Source organism: Microcaecilia unicolor, chromosome 5, assembly GCF_901765095.1.
Source record: "Microcaecilia unicolor chromosome 5, aMicUni1.1, whole genome shotgun sequence".
NCBI classification, from domain to species: domain Eukaryota; kingdom Metazoa; phylum Chordata; class Amphibia; order Gymnophiona; family Siphonopidae; genus Microcaecilia; species Microcaecilia unicolor.
The window spans coordinates 40,873,371-40,892,067 of record NC_044035.1 but is presented as its reverse complement, the minus strand read 5'-3'; the positions used below and the strand labels follow the sequence as shown (position 1 = coordinate 40,892,067).

At 41.6% G+C, this 18,697-nt stretch overlaps 1 protein-coding gene and 1 long non-coding RNA gene across 3 annotated transcripts in view; both read right to left on the bottom strand.

The window, feature by feature from the left end:
• The window catches only part of ARL3 (ADP ribosylation factor like GTPase 3), a 132,073-nt gene that overhangs the window by 66,187 nt on the left and 47,189 nt on the right, over positions 1-18,697 (bottom strand). The window lies entirely within an intron of this gene.
• LOC115469995 lies at positions 245-18,268 on the bottom strand. Its single transcript, XR_003942101.1, has 3 exons — positions 18,188-18,268; positions 5,280-5,285; positions 245-255 (listed from the first exon to the last, which is right to left on the bottom strand). It is a non-coding gene; the product is annotated as an uncharacterized LOC115469995 (long non-coding RNA).

The window sequence follows — 18,697 nt, the reverse complement described above, 5'->3', positions numbered from 1 at the left end:
CAGTATAATTTCCCCAATCCCCTCTGGAACCTCCAATCTTCCGGTACCATGCTCGATTTGAAAGATAAATTACATATTACTAACAATAGTTCCAGAAGTTCATTTTTCAATTCTATCACTACACTGGGATGAATACCATCGGTCCAGGAGATTTAATACTCTTCAATTTGTCAAACTGTCCCATTACATCCTCTAGGTTTATACAGATATAATTCAGTTTCTCCGACTCGTCAGCTTCGAATACCATTTCTAGCACTGATATCTCTCCCAAATCTTCCTCAGTGAAGACCGAAGCAAGGAATTCATTTAATCTCTCCGCTATGGCTTTGTCTTCCCTGATTGCCCCTTTTACCCCTCGGTCATCTAGCAGTCCAATTGATTCTTTTGCCGGCTTCTTTCTTTTAATATACCTAAAAAATTTTTACTATGTGTTTTTTGCCTCCAACGCAATCTTTTTTTTCGAAGTCCATCTTTGCCTTCCTTATCAGCCCTTTGCATTTGACTTGACATTCCTTATGCTGTTTCTTATTATTTTCAGTTGGTTCCTTCTTCCATTTTCTTTTTGTTCTAATAGCTTCCTTCACCTCACTTTTTAATCATGCCAGCTGTCGTTTGGTCTTCCTCCCTCCTTTTTTAATACACAGAATATATTTGGCCTGGGCTTCCAGGATGGTATTTTTGAACAGCATCCATGCCTGAGGTAAATTTTTGACCCTCGCAGACGCTCCTCTAAGTTTTTTTTTTCACCGTTCTCATTTTATCATAGTCTCCTTTTTGAAAGTTAAATGCTAACGTATTGGATTTCCTGCGTGTACTTACTCCAAAGCTAATATCAAATCGGATCATATTATGATCACTGTTATTAAGTGGCTCCATCACCATTACCTCCAACACCAGATCATGTGATCCACTAAGGACTAGGTCTAGAATTTTTCCTTCTCTTCTCAGCTCCTGTACCAGCTGCTCCATAAAGCAATCCTTGATTTAATCAAGGTATTTTACCTCCCTAGCACGTCCTGATGTTACATTTACCCAGTCAATATTGGGGTAATTGAAATCACCCATTATTATCGTGTTGCCCAGTTTGCTAGGCTCCCTAATTTCCAATAACATTTCTACATCCGTCTGTTCATCCTGGCCAGGCGGACGGTAGTACACTCCTATCACTATCCTTTTCCCCGTTACACATGGAATTTCAATCCACAGGGATTCCAAGATGTGTTTAGTTTCCTGTAGAATTTTCAATCTATTTGATTCAAGGCCCTCCTTAACATACAATGCTACCCCTCCACCAATTCAATCCATCCTATCACTACGATATAATTTGTACAACAGTATGACAGTGTCCCACTGGTTATCCTCCTTCCACAAGGTCTCAGAGATTCCTATTATATTTAATTTTTCATTTAGTGCAATATATTCTAAATCTCCCACCTTATTTCATAGGGTTCTGGCATTTGCATATAGACATTTCAAACTATGTTTGTTGTTCCTATTTACATCATGCTCAGTACTTGACAGTATTAAATGGCAATCTTTTGTCTGATTTTTATTTAAGGACACCTGATCTACTACAGTCTTTTTTGCAACCTCACTATCAGGATACCCTATCTACCCTGGCCTTCCCCCAGTCTCTAGTTTAAAAGCTGCTCTATCTCCTTTTTAAACGCCGATGCCAGAAGTCACTCGCTAAACGTCGATGCTATATGCATGCCCAAGAAAGCTACAATGTATGTGCCGTGGACACGCCTCTACAATGAACTTCAGCTTTTTTATTTTAGTTCAATGACAACATTTTACAGTTTTGTTTGTACAGTTCCATGACAACTTACATGTCTCAGGGGAGTTTATTGCTTATATGTGCATGTATGAAAGCCGTGTATAACTTTTTTTTCCAGCTGCAGGTGCCATGGGTACGCCTCCACAATGTGCTTCAGACTTTTTTTTCCATGACAACTTTTTCACAGTGCTGTTATGTGCGGACACACACACATAAAATACTATTAAAATATGACAGCAGACCGCTCTGCCGAGAAGTCGCTGTCATGCTACGACAGCTCTAGACCTCCCAGAAAATTTAGCATGTTAAAGGTAGGCACTCTGTTCTGTGCATCACTCAGAATGCTCATTTTAATACTAATCAGCTTATTGTAATACATTTGCATAGGATTATCACTGGCTACTACCATGAATGGTAAGATTGACGCAGAACCCCTTTGTGCATTACTCCCTGAATAACGTGAATGCTAAACTGGATGTTGCTAGAACAGTAAGCTTTGTGTATCAGGCCTGCAGACTAATCTTATGGCTTTTGTGCAGACACCACACCATCTGAATTGCCTTTCTACTTCTATGGTGCTGGGTTGCATATGGGAACTTCAACGTAAATCTATCAAAAGTGAATGAATCTCTCAAATAGGCAGACTGCATTGGTCATTTTGAACTTTATCAACCATCATGACCTTTGCTAAATTGAACTCAAGAAGCTGACATTATTTTAGCGCAAACACACATAGCAAGTAGTCATATCTGAGGAAGAAGGGAAGAGAGCACAAACTCAGGAATAAAACAAAAGAAGTATTTTTTCACAGAAAAGGAAGTAATGCACAGAATATCCTCCCAGTGAGGTGGAGGAGAAAAATAAAAAGACAAGCATTAGAATTCAAGAATGCATGATGCAGGCACAAGAAACCCTGAGCTATGGGGAAACAAGGAAGATACATATCAAATAAGACCAGTAGGTAGGGAAGGTGAGACCCATTAGAAGGGTTCTGTAGTGTTAAGATGTCATCATATTGTATCCTTCTATGATTTTGTGTTTATATCTTGCTAGCATTCTTACTTTGCCTTTACAATATAGCAGGGTAAATAACACCAATCCTAACAAGCCAAAAATGGGGATGGTTTTCAGGATAGGCATAGGGTTATACATAAAATAGATTAGCATACATATACCTTGTGGCTAACCCAAAAATCACTTATTTGTGGCTCTCGCAGTCCAAAACTGGCCATCCCTGCAATATAGCTAAGACTTGATAAAGCGCAACACATCTCTTAACAATCCATGCACAAGGTCATACTGTAATAATGTTTCAGCTCCAATTCCAATCTATAAATGGCCCAGTTGATGTGCAGCTTTTGCCCTAAACACAGGGGCCAGGTGGCATCTTTCATATACATTATTGTATCTGACTGCCAACACCTCAGACAACAGACTACAGAATTCCACTTCAATCCATTTAATTCCTTGATGTAACACCGTTAATAATAAATATTGCACTTTAAAGTAAACAAACCAAACAAAAAACAACAATTTGCTATACTTCCACATAGGGCTTTTTTTGAGGGGGTACTGAGTACCGGCACCTTTTTCAATGTCTGCTAAAATTGACCCATGGTCCCCAAGTTTTAATGAAAGAGCTCAAGCTCTACACACCAATTCTGCCTTGTCATAGATTCTGTGACAGGTTGCAGGGGGCCTGGCTGTTGTGGGGTGGGTCCCTTAGTGATCACCCCACCCCCTGAAGGGTGGCCTGGCATTTGAGTACCAGCACCTTTTTCGCTAGAAAATATGCACTGCTTCCACAAAATGCAAGCTGCTCTGAGTAATCCATTCTACTGCCTTGTTTGTTTCTGTTTACTTGGATTTATTGCTAACAGAGAATTATGATCATATTTTTCATGGGCCATATTCTCACAGAAATCTCATTAAAATAGTATCATGAGGATAACAACAGATACCATAATCAAGATAAAATTATAGCGTGGGTGGCCCAGAGTGTAAAACACTGTGCGCGACTTTGGAAATTTCATGCATTAGAACTACTTTCCTCCTCAGACCAAACACACCCACAGGAACACATTTTATTGAGCTTATGTAACCCGTAAGCACTTTTAAGCCCATTTAGGGACACAATTTTAGGTAAATGACTTTGAAAAATTGCTTTCTCGTTATTTTCAAAGGAAGACAAATATAAATGTAGTCCACATGGTGCCTTTAAAGTCTAGAGCAAACACAGACATTGTGAAAGTCTTCATATGTACAGGAAAACATTTTATTATGTAAGGCAATGAGCTCAGATACAGTAAAGGATTTCTCCCCGTTCTGTGCTTGTGGCAAGATGTTTAGCACATTTACAACAATGTAATTTACTGTACGGCCACGTGGGGTGGTGGAGGTGTGTATGTGAATGTGCAGTGGAGAAAGCCATGGTACCCACACAAGGATGATGGAGGAGGGGAGGAATGCTAAGATTAAGCTGCAGGCCTATTCTGCCCTAATTCCATGGTTGTTTTAGACATACGAGTACTATCAGCAGGATGCCTGCTGTTAAATCTCAATAAAATACAATTCTGAATACTTGCTACTGCAGACCTGATTCTCTAATGCTGCAAGGCTGGTATCTCAACCGAACAATACTCTAAGGGCTCCTTTTTCAAAGCAGCGCTACTGACTAGCGGTGCGCTAAATACAAAGAAGCATTCGAGTCCCAAGGGCTTCTTCGCATTCAGTGAATGCTAATCAGTTTGGAATTCAGATGATAACCTGCACGTCAGAATCCCAGAAACTATTCTGACCGCAGTCCAGAGAATGCCCAGTCACACATCCCGTCCCCTCCAAAAAGAATCTTTTTCACTAACATAGCAATATTGAATAAATAAAAGAGGGACAAAGAAAAAAGAAAGCATGCCTTCCAAATATTTTCTTAGGAGGGAGAGTAGTTTTACATTTGAATCATGGCTGAAAGCAAAAGAAAATGAAAATGCCAAATAAAAGCATTGTGAATGCACTGTAACACAGCACTTGGTTTAATTTTTCATTTGAAACAAAAGCACTGAGTACAAAACAAACAGAAATTAGACAGCAAAACCTGTGTGCCAAGCAGCAATTTGTTTTCTCTGGGTAGAAAAGAATAACTCATTATAGCGTACTTAACGCCAAAGAAAGGAAATTCAAAGCATTCACAGACTCTCTCATCAGACTGATGATATATTTTTGTACATGAAACACTGGCAGCAGAAGTAAGAACCCTGGTTTTAATCTAAATGATTTTCTAGAAGGTATCCAAATGGGTTTTGCGGGATTAAACCAGTGCTAGGCATCAGGAAGTATATTTATAGAACAACCACTCAGTTCAAGGTATAGGCAAAGCTTATTTAGAAGCCGTGACAGACAAGGAAAATAATCTACCTTTGTCTATCTCACCAGATCGATATCTTTCATGCAACACAGAGCTGACACTTGAGCCCAGTGAAAATCGTCATCCAGGCTGTGTCACCTTGCTCTGTACTTATCGCCAAGGATTTATACTCCAGAGCAAACTGATTCTAGCTAAGGAATACATTGACTTACTCCCCAAGCAACATATTACACAACAGTAACAGGTTGCTTGTAGCCTGCTCAGAGTCCTATCCACGTGGGTTAGCAGGGCATGACTCCAAATACAGTATAAAATAACATGCAATAACTTAGTTCGTTACTGATTGTGCATTGCAGCTAGAAACCATGAACGTTACACAGATTAATTTTTATTTGTAATTCTGATTGGTCATGATTTGCTAAGTATTTAGATTTTATGTATGTTTTAATTGTGAGCTGCTTAAGTGTAGGTATACATACATACGTACACACACACAAAAAGAGGGTAGTAAATGCTTGATAAGACAGGCAAAAGAAGCTTTGACCACGGCCATAGCCCAATTTTCAGCAGAATTATCTGGATAATGCTGAGCAGGCATTTATCCAGATAGCCATCTAGACACTGCCGCCAGCCACCTCTACATCCAGATATTCAGTACCAATATCATATCGGTTGGCACAGAATATTCACATATATCTTTAACTATTCCAGCCAGTGTTTAAAAGGAACATCAACTGTAGAGTGCAAATGCTATAAAAACGATCTGGATTTCCCTGAGCTAGTAGTACACAGACATATTTTACAACTACAACCTGGAAGACCTGAGATTGACAAACGATGAGGAAATGCATGCACTTCAGAGGAAATGGCTGACACGTTACCACTGCTAAACAGAGTAACTGGCTCTGTTCTCCACCACTCTGTATGCTACATCTGCTTCAAGAAATTGGAAACTGGTTCAGTTCTTCGGCCAAGCTCCTGCTGCATGGGCCTGCCAGGGCAGGGGATGGTGCAGAACTATCATTCGCAGTCTAGACTCTGGGGGAACAGGCTTCTCAGGTATTACTCAAGGGTTCTGCAGGGAGAGCTAGAGTCCAGAGGGAGCCGAGGTTTGTGGCCTCTGGCCAAGATCTATCACTGTGGTGGCTGTGTTTAGGCAGAGAGATATACAGGGCAACTATAAATCAGCACCTCAGACTAGGAGCCCCAAAGCCATACGCTTAGAGCCAATTCTAACACGGAATCTTGGCAGCGCCAAGATTCTGTTATAGAATACTAGCATAAGGTCGGCATTGGTGTGCCCACGTTTAGACACACCCTCTTACGCCATTATCAATGGCAGGCATAAGTTGGTGTGTGTAATGTATAGTACTACTACTACTACTATTTAGCATTTCTATAGCACTACAAGGCGTACGCAGCGCTGTACAAACATAGAAGAACGACAGTCCATGCTCAAAGAGCTTACAATCTAATAGACAAAAAATAAAGTAAGCAAATCAAATCAATTAATGTGTACAGGAAGGAGGAGAGGAGGGTAGGTGGAGGCAAGTGGTTACGAGTCAAAAGCAATGTTAAAGAGGTGGGCTTTCAGTCTAGATTTAAAGGTGGCCAAGGATGGGGCAAGACGTAGGGGCTCAGGAAGTTTATTCCAGGCGTAGGGTGCAGCGAGACAGAAGGCGCGAAGTCTGGAGTTGGCAGTAGTGGAGAAGGGAACAGATAAGAAGGATTTATCCATGGAGCGGAGTGCACGGGAAGGGGTGTAGGGAAGGACGAGTGTGGAGAGATACTGGGGAGCAGCAGAGTGAGTACATTTATAGGTTAGTAGAAGAAGTTTGAACAGGATACGAAAACGGATAGGGAGCCAGAGAAGCGACTTGAGGACAGGGGTAGTATGAGTAAAGCGACCCTGGCGGAAGACGAGACGGGCAGCAGAGTATAGTATTCTATAAACTACACATGTAACTGGGAGACACACTTATGACCCATGCTCTGCCCACACGTACACCCCTTGCAGATAGGAGCTACCTTCCAGAACAGTGCCTAGTGCGCACGGGCACCTGTCAATTAATGGTACCTCTGAAACGCGGGAAGTGGCTCAGCAATTTCCAGCCTATTCACCCACACGTTCTGCACCTATTCTCAAAGTGGAAGTACGCGCGCCCACTTCTGCCATGAGTAGAAAGCACACGTAGGTCACTTGCAACTGCTTTCTCTGCAGGTTGCTATCTACCCATGTACTTTTTCTTCATGACCTGAATACTCACCCAGGAAATACATGCATTTTTAAATGATATATCAACTGTGAAAGGGCAAGTTTTAGATTTTTTTTAAACCTGTATAAGCTGTTTTGAAAAGTTACCCATAACACAACTAAGAGGGAAAAAATAGTTATTGAGAGGAAACTCAGTCCTCTGAACACACCAAACCAGTCTGGTTTTCAAGATATTCACAATGAATATGCATTTGCATACAGCAGAGGCAGTATATGTCCTCAGGGCTGGGTTGAGAATGGGCTGAGACAAAGCCAACATGGATTTAGTGAAGGGAAATCTTGTCTCACCAATCTATTACATTTCTTTGAAGGGGTGAACAAACATGTGGATAAAGGTGAGCCGGTTGATATTGTATATCTGGATTTTCAAAAGGCATTTGACAAACTACCTCATGAAAGACTCCAGAGGCAATTGGAGAGTCATGGGATAGGAGGTCGTGTCCTACTGTGGATTAAAAACTGGCTAAAAGATAGAAAACAGAGAGTAGGGTTGAATGGTCAGTACTCTCAATGGAGATGGGTAGATAGTGGGGTTCCCCAGGGGTCTGTGCTGGGACTGCTGCTTTTAACATATTTATAAATGGTCTAGAGATGGGAGTAACTAGTGAGGTAATTAAATTTGCTGATGACACAAAGTTATTCAAAGTTGTTAAATCACAATAGGATTGTGAAAAATTACAAGAGGACCTTTACGAGACTGGGAGATTGGGCATCCAAATGGCAGATGACATTTAATGTGAGCAAGTGCAAAGTGATGCATGTGGGAAAGAGGAACCCGATTTATAGCTACACTAGTAAGAAAGGCCTGTTTCTTAGGCCAATGAAACGGGCGCTAGCAAGACGCTTTCGTTCCCATCCCTCTCCCCTTGATGCTGGATTTACCCTCCGTGCTTCAGGGTGGTCGTGGTCGTGGGCCCCCGCCCGGCGCCCCGTCCAGTGATGTAGAGTGGCTGGCTGGCTCCCTCGCTGCCTGTGACCTACAGCGTGTCTGGCTTACTCCCTCCAATCGTTGTTGCGTAGTACATCGATGTATGCCCCGCCCTCGCGTCAAACGGGCGGAGCGATGCGATTGGTCAAGTGTCATAGCTCCGCCCTCAACGTCATCATGTTTGACGCGAGGGCGGGGCAAATAGTAATGGGGCTAAATTCCGATCTCTGGCACCTCACAAACCGGAAGTTGCAGCTTCATTAGAATGTTGAGGTAGGCAATTATGTGCGGAAGGGGCGTGGCTGTGGGTGGGTCTATCAGTGAGAGTGGTGCATGAGTGACAGTGAGTGGTGACAGCCTAAGTGCAGGGCTCCAGGGTTTCCCTGCCACAGAGTGAGCTTCAGAATGTTTGAGGTGAGAATTATTAATATAGATAACGCAAGGTTCCACGTTAGGAGTCACCGACCAAGAAAGGGATCTAGGCATCGTCAATGATGATACATTGAAACCCTCTGCTCAGTGTGCTGCGGTGGCTAACAAAGCAAATAGAATGTTAGGTATTATTAGGAAAAGAATGGAAAACAAAAAATGAGGACATTATAATGCCCTTGTATCGCTCCATGGTGCGACCACACCTCAAATATTGTGTACAATTCTGATCACCGCATCTCAAAAAAGATATAGTGGAATTAGAAAAGATACAGAGAAGGGCGATGAAAATGATAAAGGGGATGGGTTGACAACCCTAAGAGGAAAGGCTGAAATGGCTAGGGCTCTTCAACTTGGAGAAAAGATGGCTGAGGGGAGATATTATAGAGGTTAGGAGTGGAGTGGAACGGGTAGACTTGGATCATTTGTTTACTCTTTCCAAAAATACTAAGACTAGGGGGCATGGATTGAAGCTACAAAGTAGTAAATTTAAAACAAATCGGAGAAAATATTTCTTTCCTCAACGTGTAATTAAACTCTGGAATTCGTTGCCAGAGAATGTGGTAAAGGCGGTTAGCTTAGCAGGACTTGGGGAAAATCCACTGCTTATTTCTGGGATAAGCAGCATAAAATATATTGTACTTTTGGGGGATCTTGCCAGGTATTTGTGACCTGGTTGGCCACTGTTGGAAACAGGATGCTGGGCTTGATGGACCTTTGGTCTGTCCCAGTATGGCAATACTTATGTTCTTAATCATGGAAGCCAGTGTTCAGTTCTCACTTTTGCTACTGTGACCTTGGGAAATCACTAGATACCCATTTTGACTATAAGTCCTTAGGAGCAAGAACATACTGTACCTGAATACTTCTCACCACTGTACAGTGCTATGACAATGATAAGAATTACATTATTGGTAGTTCTGAATGAAGGCTCATGACACTCAAATTCCATAAAGGCCACTTCCAATTCAGCTAGAAGCCCAAAGGAACAGGAAGAAACTGCTGGGCAAAAAGATAGTCTAGCTCTTGTTGTGAAAAGGGTTATTTAGAGGCACCTAGGTCTCCAGTTCACTGCTCACCTGAGCCACAATTCAACAAAAGTCATTGCCATCTGAAAGCTGTTTGGTGACCTATATGAAGTAAGCTTGTAACCTTAGTTCAGTTCCACATTATAGAAGTGCCCAGCACAATCTGATGCTACTTGGCAGCACTGCTGGCAGTTTTGTAGAGGCTGCAAAAATTGCAAGTGCAAGGAAAACGATGAGCCCTCTCATTCCTAGAGGAAATCCCTCCAGAGCAAGACCAGACACTACCTAAATTGCATCAGTCCTATAAGTAAATGAAGGATTTTGGCTTCTAGCCCTGTCACTACAGCACCTTATAAATGTACTGAATTTAGGGGAAAATCCACATACCCTGGCTTAGAAGTGAGGTTAATTACTATCAAGGTATGTGCAAAAATAACCCACTTGAAGACACTGCCCCCAAAAGAAGAACAAATATATTTAGTGCAGTAATGTTCAGTTGATGGCACTGAAAACTGAAAGGCTCTACAGAGCTCAAAAATTTTAGATAAACTCTGAGCATGAGCAACAGCTCCCTCCATTTTGTATATAGCTAAGCTAAATATATGCTAGGCTGCATAGAGAAGGGTATAAACAGCAGAAGAAAGGAGGTGTTGATGCCCCTGTACAAGTCACTGGTAAGGCCCCACTCAGAGTATTGTGTTCAGTTTTGGAGGCTGTATCTTGCTAAGAACAAGACTTGAAGCGGTTCAGAAAAAAGTGACAAAAATTATATGGGGTTTGTGTCACAAGACGTATGAGGAGAGACTTAAGGAACTGAACATGTATACCCTGAAGGAAAGAAGAGACAGGGGTGATATGATACAGATGTTCAAATATTTGAATAGCATTAATCTACAAACAAACCTTTTCCAGAGACGGGAAGGTGGTAGAACTAGAGGACATGAATTGAGGTTGCTGGGCGGGCCCGACTCAGGAATAATCAGGAAGCACTTTTTCATGGAGAGGGTGGTAGATACCTAGAATGCCCTCCTGTGGCAGGTGGTGGAGATAAAAACAGTACTGGAATGCAAAAATGTGTGGGATAAACACAAAGGAATCCTGTACAGAAGCACGGAACCAAGCAAGCTTAGCAGTGATTAGATGGCAACACCAGTAATTGGAAAGCAAAGCCAGCGCTAGGCAGACTTCTACAGTCTGTGCACTGATCGTGGATGGACAGATTGAGCTTCAGTAACTGGAAAACAAGGTCAGTGCTGGGCAGACATCTATGGTCTATGACCTGAAATGACAAGGACAAATCATGATCAAGTATACATATGTAGTTCTCATCATACTTTATGTGATGAGTTATCTTGTTGGGCAGACTGGATGGACCGTACAGGTCATTATCTGCCGTCATCTATTATGTTACTATGGGGGTCTTTTACTAAGCCACAGTAGTGTTTTTAGCTCACAGTAGAAATCAGCTGGCGGTAAATGCAGAGACGCAGGAATATAATGGGTGTCTCGGCGTTTACTGCCAGCTAAATACACTACTGTGGCTTAGTAAAAGACCCCCTATGTAAGCTGCATCTCTATAGAGGAGAAGGAGGAAGGGAATGTATGGCTAATATCTCCTGCTACGGAGAACCCCCATTACAAATAAGCAAATTTGCATTCTTGGACAAGCAGAATGAAATCAGTCATACAAATGAGGACTGTGAAGAACGTATGTCAAGAGAGACAGAAAAATAGGTGGTTTTGAAAATGTATTCCCAATATACGTGACCAGCATCGGATGCTAGCCAAAAATTGCCCCTATCTGAATTTCCCAGGCATGGATAAATTTTGACTAAGCCAACATAGACCAAAAATTATCCACGCATACAGAGGAGGAGTATAGGCGTTCAGGGGGCAGGGCTAGAAGTTATACAATGATATTCAGCTGCTATCCATCTAATTTATTCATCAATGTCAGACTCTGGAGGCAGCATGGATAACATTCTATAGATAAATTACCTGTACAAAGTTAGGTCTCTGTCAGGTTCTCAGGTTCAGAGCCCGCAGGGCCGGGCTCTGGAGCAAACGTGAGCCCTTGGGCTGCTGCCGAGAAGCGACAGCAGCAGGCAAAACCCACCAACCAACACTGGGCAAGCACACCAACAGGGACTGCAGGCACTGCCCAGCGAACCGGAACACATGGACTGGAATCCCCCGGACTGGAGGACACAGGACTGGAACACACACCGGACCGGAACACACTGGACTGGAGTGCACCAGACTGGAACACACCAGACCGGAACACACTGGACTGGAGTGCACCAGACTGGAACACACCAGACCGGAACACACTGGACTGGTCCGTACAGCTTCACCTGCACTTAGCTACTAAGCCCCCCAGGAGTTGAGCTCCTGGTTTCGAGTAGCCGGCAGGACTTACTGGATACCGGATGACACAGGGACCAGGACTGGAAACAGAAGTGCTCCTAAACTGATCTACGTGCTCCCAAGCCCTAAACCAGCAGGAGTGTTCCTAACAGTAAACTGACAAAAAGGACTTCCTAAGCCCTATACTAAACATGAGCTCCTAAGCCCTGCTCAAGAAAGGGACTTCCTAAGCCCTAAACTAACAGAGCAGGGAACTAAACACAAAGTTAACACAGGTGCTACTAAGCACCAAGCTACAAGCAGAGCTCTACACTAACAAGCTAAACACAAAACTAACAAGCTACCTAAGCACTGCTCTAGCAAACTAGATACAAAACTAACAAGGTGCTTCCTAAGCACTACTCTGGCAAGCAATCAGAAGAGCTCCTAGCACTAAAAGGGAAGACAGGGGAGCCACAAGGAAAAAGCAGGGAAGCTAACACATAAGCCAAAAGTGATTCTAAATCACCAAACCCCAACAGCAAAGACTGCAATGTTCCCAATAGCACAAACACCAGAAGTACTTCTAACAGCAAACTCTGCAGTGTACCTAACACCAAACCCTGAAGTACTTCTATCAGCAACAGAGCTTCCAAAGCCCTACACACAGCAATGCTTCCAAAACCAAGAGGGAAAAGCAGGGGAACCAAAAGGGAAAAGCAGGAAAGCTAAACACACAGTCACCAGTGCACACTGCACTAACACTAACCTGGCCCTTAGCAAAAGCAAGCAGGGAAACTAGACACAAAGTCAGAAGTGCACACTGCACCACCCTACCTAAAGCAAACACCACTGTTGCAAAGGCTCTGAAGGAAACAACACCACTTCCTTATCAAGGCCCTCCCTGATGATGTCACACTCCCTAGACCTAGGCAACAGCACACTGACCCAGAGAGCACACTGAAACCCATAGAGGCCCAACCCACACCAATGCAACACCGTGAAGCACTTGAAGCCAGTACACCCAAAGAGAGTTAGAGCTAACTCCGTCCACACACACAGCTGTAGTAAAGTGAAACAATTAGCCCCATGCTGCTGGAAGCTGCCAGCACAGAGAGACAGAGCCAGCTCAGAAAGGACAGAGAAAAGAAACAGAAGCCAGCTAAGAAGCTGACCCCCAGGAAAGAGGTAAGTTTGAGAGGGGTTCTGACCCCAATCATAACAGCCTGCTTATTCAGACAGATATCACTGCTGAATATCAGCCCTCATGTTATCTAAGGAAGACAGACATGCTGCAGTTTATATCTACTGATGTTTTGGTGGACAATCTGGATAGGAAAGCATAATGGGGAGTTGCACTGAAACCATTGTTTAAGAAGACTTCTCAGAACTGATTGGCCAAACCTACTTTATCTTTGTGTAATGGCTACTTTACAGTAGCTGCACATGTTGAGGGGGAAAAAAAAAAAAAAGATTCAGCAAGCTGGTAAAGCTGCCCAAGTGCATTCATGCAGTGATAATGATCTGCATTATGGGCTTCCAGATTAGACCTACACATTCTTATTTGTTTTGTAACAAGGATTTTTCTCCTTGTTTCCTTCTTTAATACCAGCATTTGATCCAGACACAGATCAGCTTCCACAAGAGACCTGTGAGGCACAATAGCATCCTACAATGTCATTCAAAGTCGGTGACCTGTTGTGCAACTTCAAGTAATCACCTAAAGACAGTTAACCGCACTGCAGTACATTTTCAAGATAGGCAATAAAACTTAAAGGGACTAACTCAACCCATACTAGCTTTCAGTCTCCCTCACTATTCCCAAAATGAGCCCAGTTGCTATATACAAAGAGATCACCAGATAGTGTGCAACTGATGAGTGAGACAAGACCTGAACACAAAAGTGAAATGAATGAACCCCCTAATTCTATAAAACGTGCACACATTTTAACTGAATGAGCTAATTGGCACCAATAATTGGCTTTTTAACAGTAATTAGACTCAATTAACATATCCACACCTAAATTTTACAGGCAAGTCAGAAAAGAGAGCTCAGAAATGGGAGGGCCATGGGCAAACTGGATGCATGACTTCTATTTATGTGCATTATCATAGAATAAGGGGCCTCCACGCCTAATGGTACAAATGGCTGCGCCTAAATGTACACGCAATCCCTGGGCTTAAGCGCTATTCTGTAAACTATGGCTAACTTTTAGGAGTGGTTTACAGAATACTGGTGCGCGCCTTTTTTCAGAACCAGTTTATTTAGGCGCCATTTACAGAACCCTCCCCCCCCCCCCCCCCCCCCCCCCGAAAGTATTGAAAACATGTTGTCAGAATATCGATAACCTTCTACAAGAACTGGAGATTTTAAAGCATACTTATTGCTCAAATGCACCATATACTATTTTCCCACCATAGGCGCAAATACATTTATAGCTTTCACCCATCATGTACACAGAGAGGTTAATTTTAAAAGCCATGTAGATGCATAAAATAGAGGTTTAGCTGCAGAAATGGCTTTACTATTTGGTCGAAAATGAATAATGGGCATTGAACTTTAACATAACAAATAATAAATGAAGCAATGTGAAATCAGAGATCAAGTGTTTATTTCAATATGATTTAGCAAAGAAGAGCCCCATATTATTCATATTTGAATTTAAATCATTATTCGGACGAATACAAATAACGTATTCAGGGCACTATTTTGGGTCGAATCGAATCTTCTTTACAGCCCTACATGCAAGTAAAAAAAAAAAAGCTTGCACATTCAGATTTTGGGGGTAAGGTTATATCTTTTTTTTCCTTCCATAAAACCCAATTTTACACAAATAAAAAGGTTATCCCACAGGTTGTGCACATAAAGCCAAGCAGACGGACACGTTTATGTGAGCCACAAGTAGGCATGTCCTGGGATAGACTTTGGGCAAAGTCATCATTTACATATGTAATTTATGATCTAACGTTTATGCCTGTGCCTGAGCAGGCATAAATGTATGCTGCTTCAATCTAACCATGATATCCACCAAACTGCTACTAGTATTTTCTAAAAACTCAAAGGAACTAATTTTCAAAGCATATGGATGTCTCAAAATGCCCAAAAGGACATTCATGCGCTTCAAGCATCCAAATCCCAGTTTTGAAAAGGGATGTCCAAGACTGCAGTATGTCCCAATAGCAAGGGGGTGTATTATGGGTGTGTTCTGAGTAGGACTAGGGAGGGGCCAAAATCAGAATGTCCAACAGCAATCAATAAGAAATGTCTAAGCCTAAAAAGAAGGATGTCATACCTGTTCCAGACAAGTTCAGATTACACAAAGGTGCTGTGATTGACCAGTTGACCACTGGAGGGATTAAGACATGACACCTCCTTAATCCCCCAGTGTTTGCTGGCCCCCTCCCTCTCCCCTGAAAGTGAAACTGAAAGGGGACACCAGGCTCTATGACAGCTTCAGGCATTATGGACATTCAAAGCAAAGAAGGAAGCAAGTCTCAGAAATAGTCTAGTAGTGGTTAGTGCAGGGGACTTTAAACCATGGGACCCAGGTTCAAATCCCATTTTTTAACTCTTATCTTTTTGATGTGAGTCCTCCAGAAACAGAAAAACACATACTGTACCTAAATATATAAGCCACCTGCAAGCCTAAAGTGGTGTACATTCAGGTACAGTATGTATTTTTCTGTTCTTGAAGGGCTCACAATTACAAAATATTAAAAAAAAAAAAAGTTAAAAATGCTTCTAAGAATGCTGCCAGAGGTCCTTGTCCCTGCCTTTTTGCCGTTCAAATGTTGGATGTTCCAGTTTGTAAAATGGCTGTTCATGTTAGACGTCATCAGTATATGGACGTCCATCTCACGTATTTCCTGTTGGAAAACACGTGAAATGGACCTCTGTTTTGGATGTTATGTGCTGGACGTCTCTATCCTGACTTGGACGTCCTTTCGAAAATACCCCTTAAAGGCACCTATATGTGTTTATAAAATGGAGTAGAAACAGGTGCCTTCTTAACTCAGGAGAACTGTTCTACAAGGACCCTCTTTATCCACATAAATCTACTCAAATTGAGAGGAGGCATTCATGGACATGGGGTAAGAGAGAAGTTGGCTTGTATGTGTGTAAAATAAGTGGGAAATCTGTGTATACTACATAGCATGTTTAAATGTGTTCTATCCTATCCATGCTTTGTATTCCACCCACATTCCAAATAGGATCATATACAAAGAGTACTTCAAAATTCAAGGAATGTACAACTACCTAAAATTCAAAAACTTCACACAGTTAATTTGGCATAGAAAAAAAATAAGTTTTTTAAGCCTTTCTAAAAATGAAAATAAGATGAAATCTGTCTTAATTCTTGGGGTAAGGTATTCCAAATTTTTGCACCCTGATACAGAAAATAATGTTCAGAATGAAATTTTAACCGAACACTGCTTAAAGACAGATAACCTACTTGTAAAGTTCACAAAAAGCAAGAATTATGTCTATAACTAGGGATGTCAAGTAGTTTTATCACTTCTTCTGAGTTTAAACCCTGAAGTGCTTTAAAAACCAAATAAGCTATAAGTTGTGCAAAAAGTGGAGTAACACTGGTTAAATTTACCTGCCCTATAAATCAGGCTGCAGTATTTTGTAACAGCTGTAACCTTTTTTGGAGTTCAAGCGTAATGTTGCAATATAATGAATTATAGTAATCTAACTGCGGAAGTAAAATGGATTGAGTTATAGTTCTAAAACTGTGCACTGAGAGATGACTGTATGGCTCAGAGATAGCTAAATCTGAAAAAAAAATTTTTTTAGTCAAGTCATTAAATTTGTTTCTCAAAGAATAGCTTGGAATCTAAAACAACTCCAAGAACTTTTCTTACCCTCAAAGAACTTTGAGCTATCTTCAATTTTTCAAGCCTCACCAGAGGATAAGAAACTCTTTCTCTGGGACATCTGAATAATAACCAAATCTACTACTACTACTATTTAGCATTTTTATAGCGCTACAAGGCATACGCAGCGCTGCACAAACATAGAAGAAAGACAGTCCCTGCTCAAAGAGCTTACAGTCTAATAGACAAAAAATAAAGTAAGCAAATCAAATCAATTAATGTGTACAGGAAGGAGGAGAGGAGGGTAGGTGGAGGCGAGTGGTTACGAATCAAAGTATCTTTGTTTTTTAGTTAATTAAAAAAAATTTGCTTGTCCAATCATCTATTAAAGAAATATGATGTTTCAAAGAAATTAATGTATCCTCAAACTGCTGTAAAACAGGGCTCAACAAAAATTATAATCTGCATATGATAAAATAGTGATGCCTAGGTCTGAAAGCAGCTCACCCAAAGACCTACAGTAAACATTAATCAAGAGTAGTGATAGCGGTGAGCCCTGCAGAACCCCACATCCTGGATTCCATTGTGATGACAGTGAACTTTTTCCTCAACAACATAAAAATAACCATATTGGGTCAGATCAATCGTCCATCTAGCCCAGTATCCTGATTCCAACAGTGGCCAATCCAGGTCACAAATACCTGGCAGAAACTCAAACAGTAGCAGCATTCCATGCTACCAATTCCAGGGCAAGCAGTGGCTTTTCCCCATGTCTATCTCCAAGAACTTGTCCAAACCTTTTTTACACCCAGATACGCTATCCGCTGTTACCGCTTCCTCCAGCAACGAGTTCCAGAGCTTAATTATTTGTTGAGTGAAAAAAATATTTCCTCCTATTTGTTTTAAGAGTATTTCCATGTAACGTCATTGAGCATCCCCTAAAAATCAATTCACTTCTATTTGTTCTACACCACTCAGGATTTTGTAGACCTCAATCATATCTCCCATCCGTCGTCTCTTTTCCAAGCTGAAGAGCCCTAACCTCTTTAGCCTTTCCTCATATGAGAGGAATTCTATCCCTTTTATCATTCTGGTCGCTCTTCTTTGAACCTTTTCTAATTCCACTATATCTTTTTTGAGATATAGTAACTAGAACTGAGGGGGGTCTTTTACAAAGACGCAATAGTGTTTTTAGAACGCACTAATGATTAGTGTACACTAAACGCTAGAGATGCCCACAGGAATATATGTGCATCTATAGCGTTTAGTGCACGTTTATTTTTAGCGCACCTTTGTAAAAGGCCCACTGAATGCAATACTCAACGTGAGGTTGCACCATGGAGCAATACAGAAGCACTATAGTAGTCTTAAAGGCATATTTTCAAAGCACTTAAGACTTACAAAGTTCCACTGTAACCTGGTGCTTTGAAAATGAGCATCATAGTAACTTATGGAACTTCATAAGTCTACGTGCTTTGAAAATGAGCTCCTTAGTTTTATTTGCCATCCCTTTCCTAATAATTCCTAGCTTCTTTTCTGCTTTTTCTGGCCGCAGCTGCACGCTGGGCAAAAAATTTCAGCTTATTGTCTACAATGACACCAAGATTTTTTCTTGAGCTCCTGGTACACAGTACTTTCATTTGGTCAATTTTCAAAGGGATAAATATACATATACTATTAAAGCCAATTCAAAGAAGCGCATCCCAGTATGTCTATGGATAATATCAGA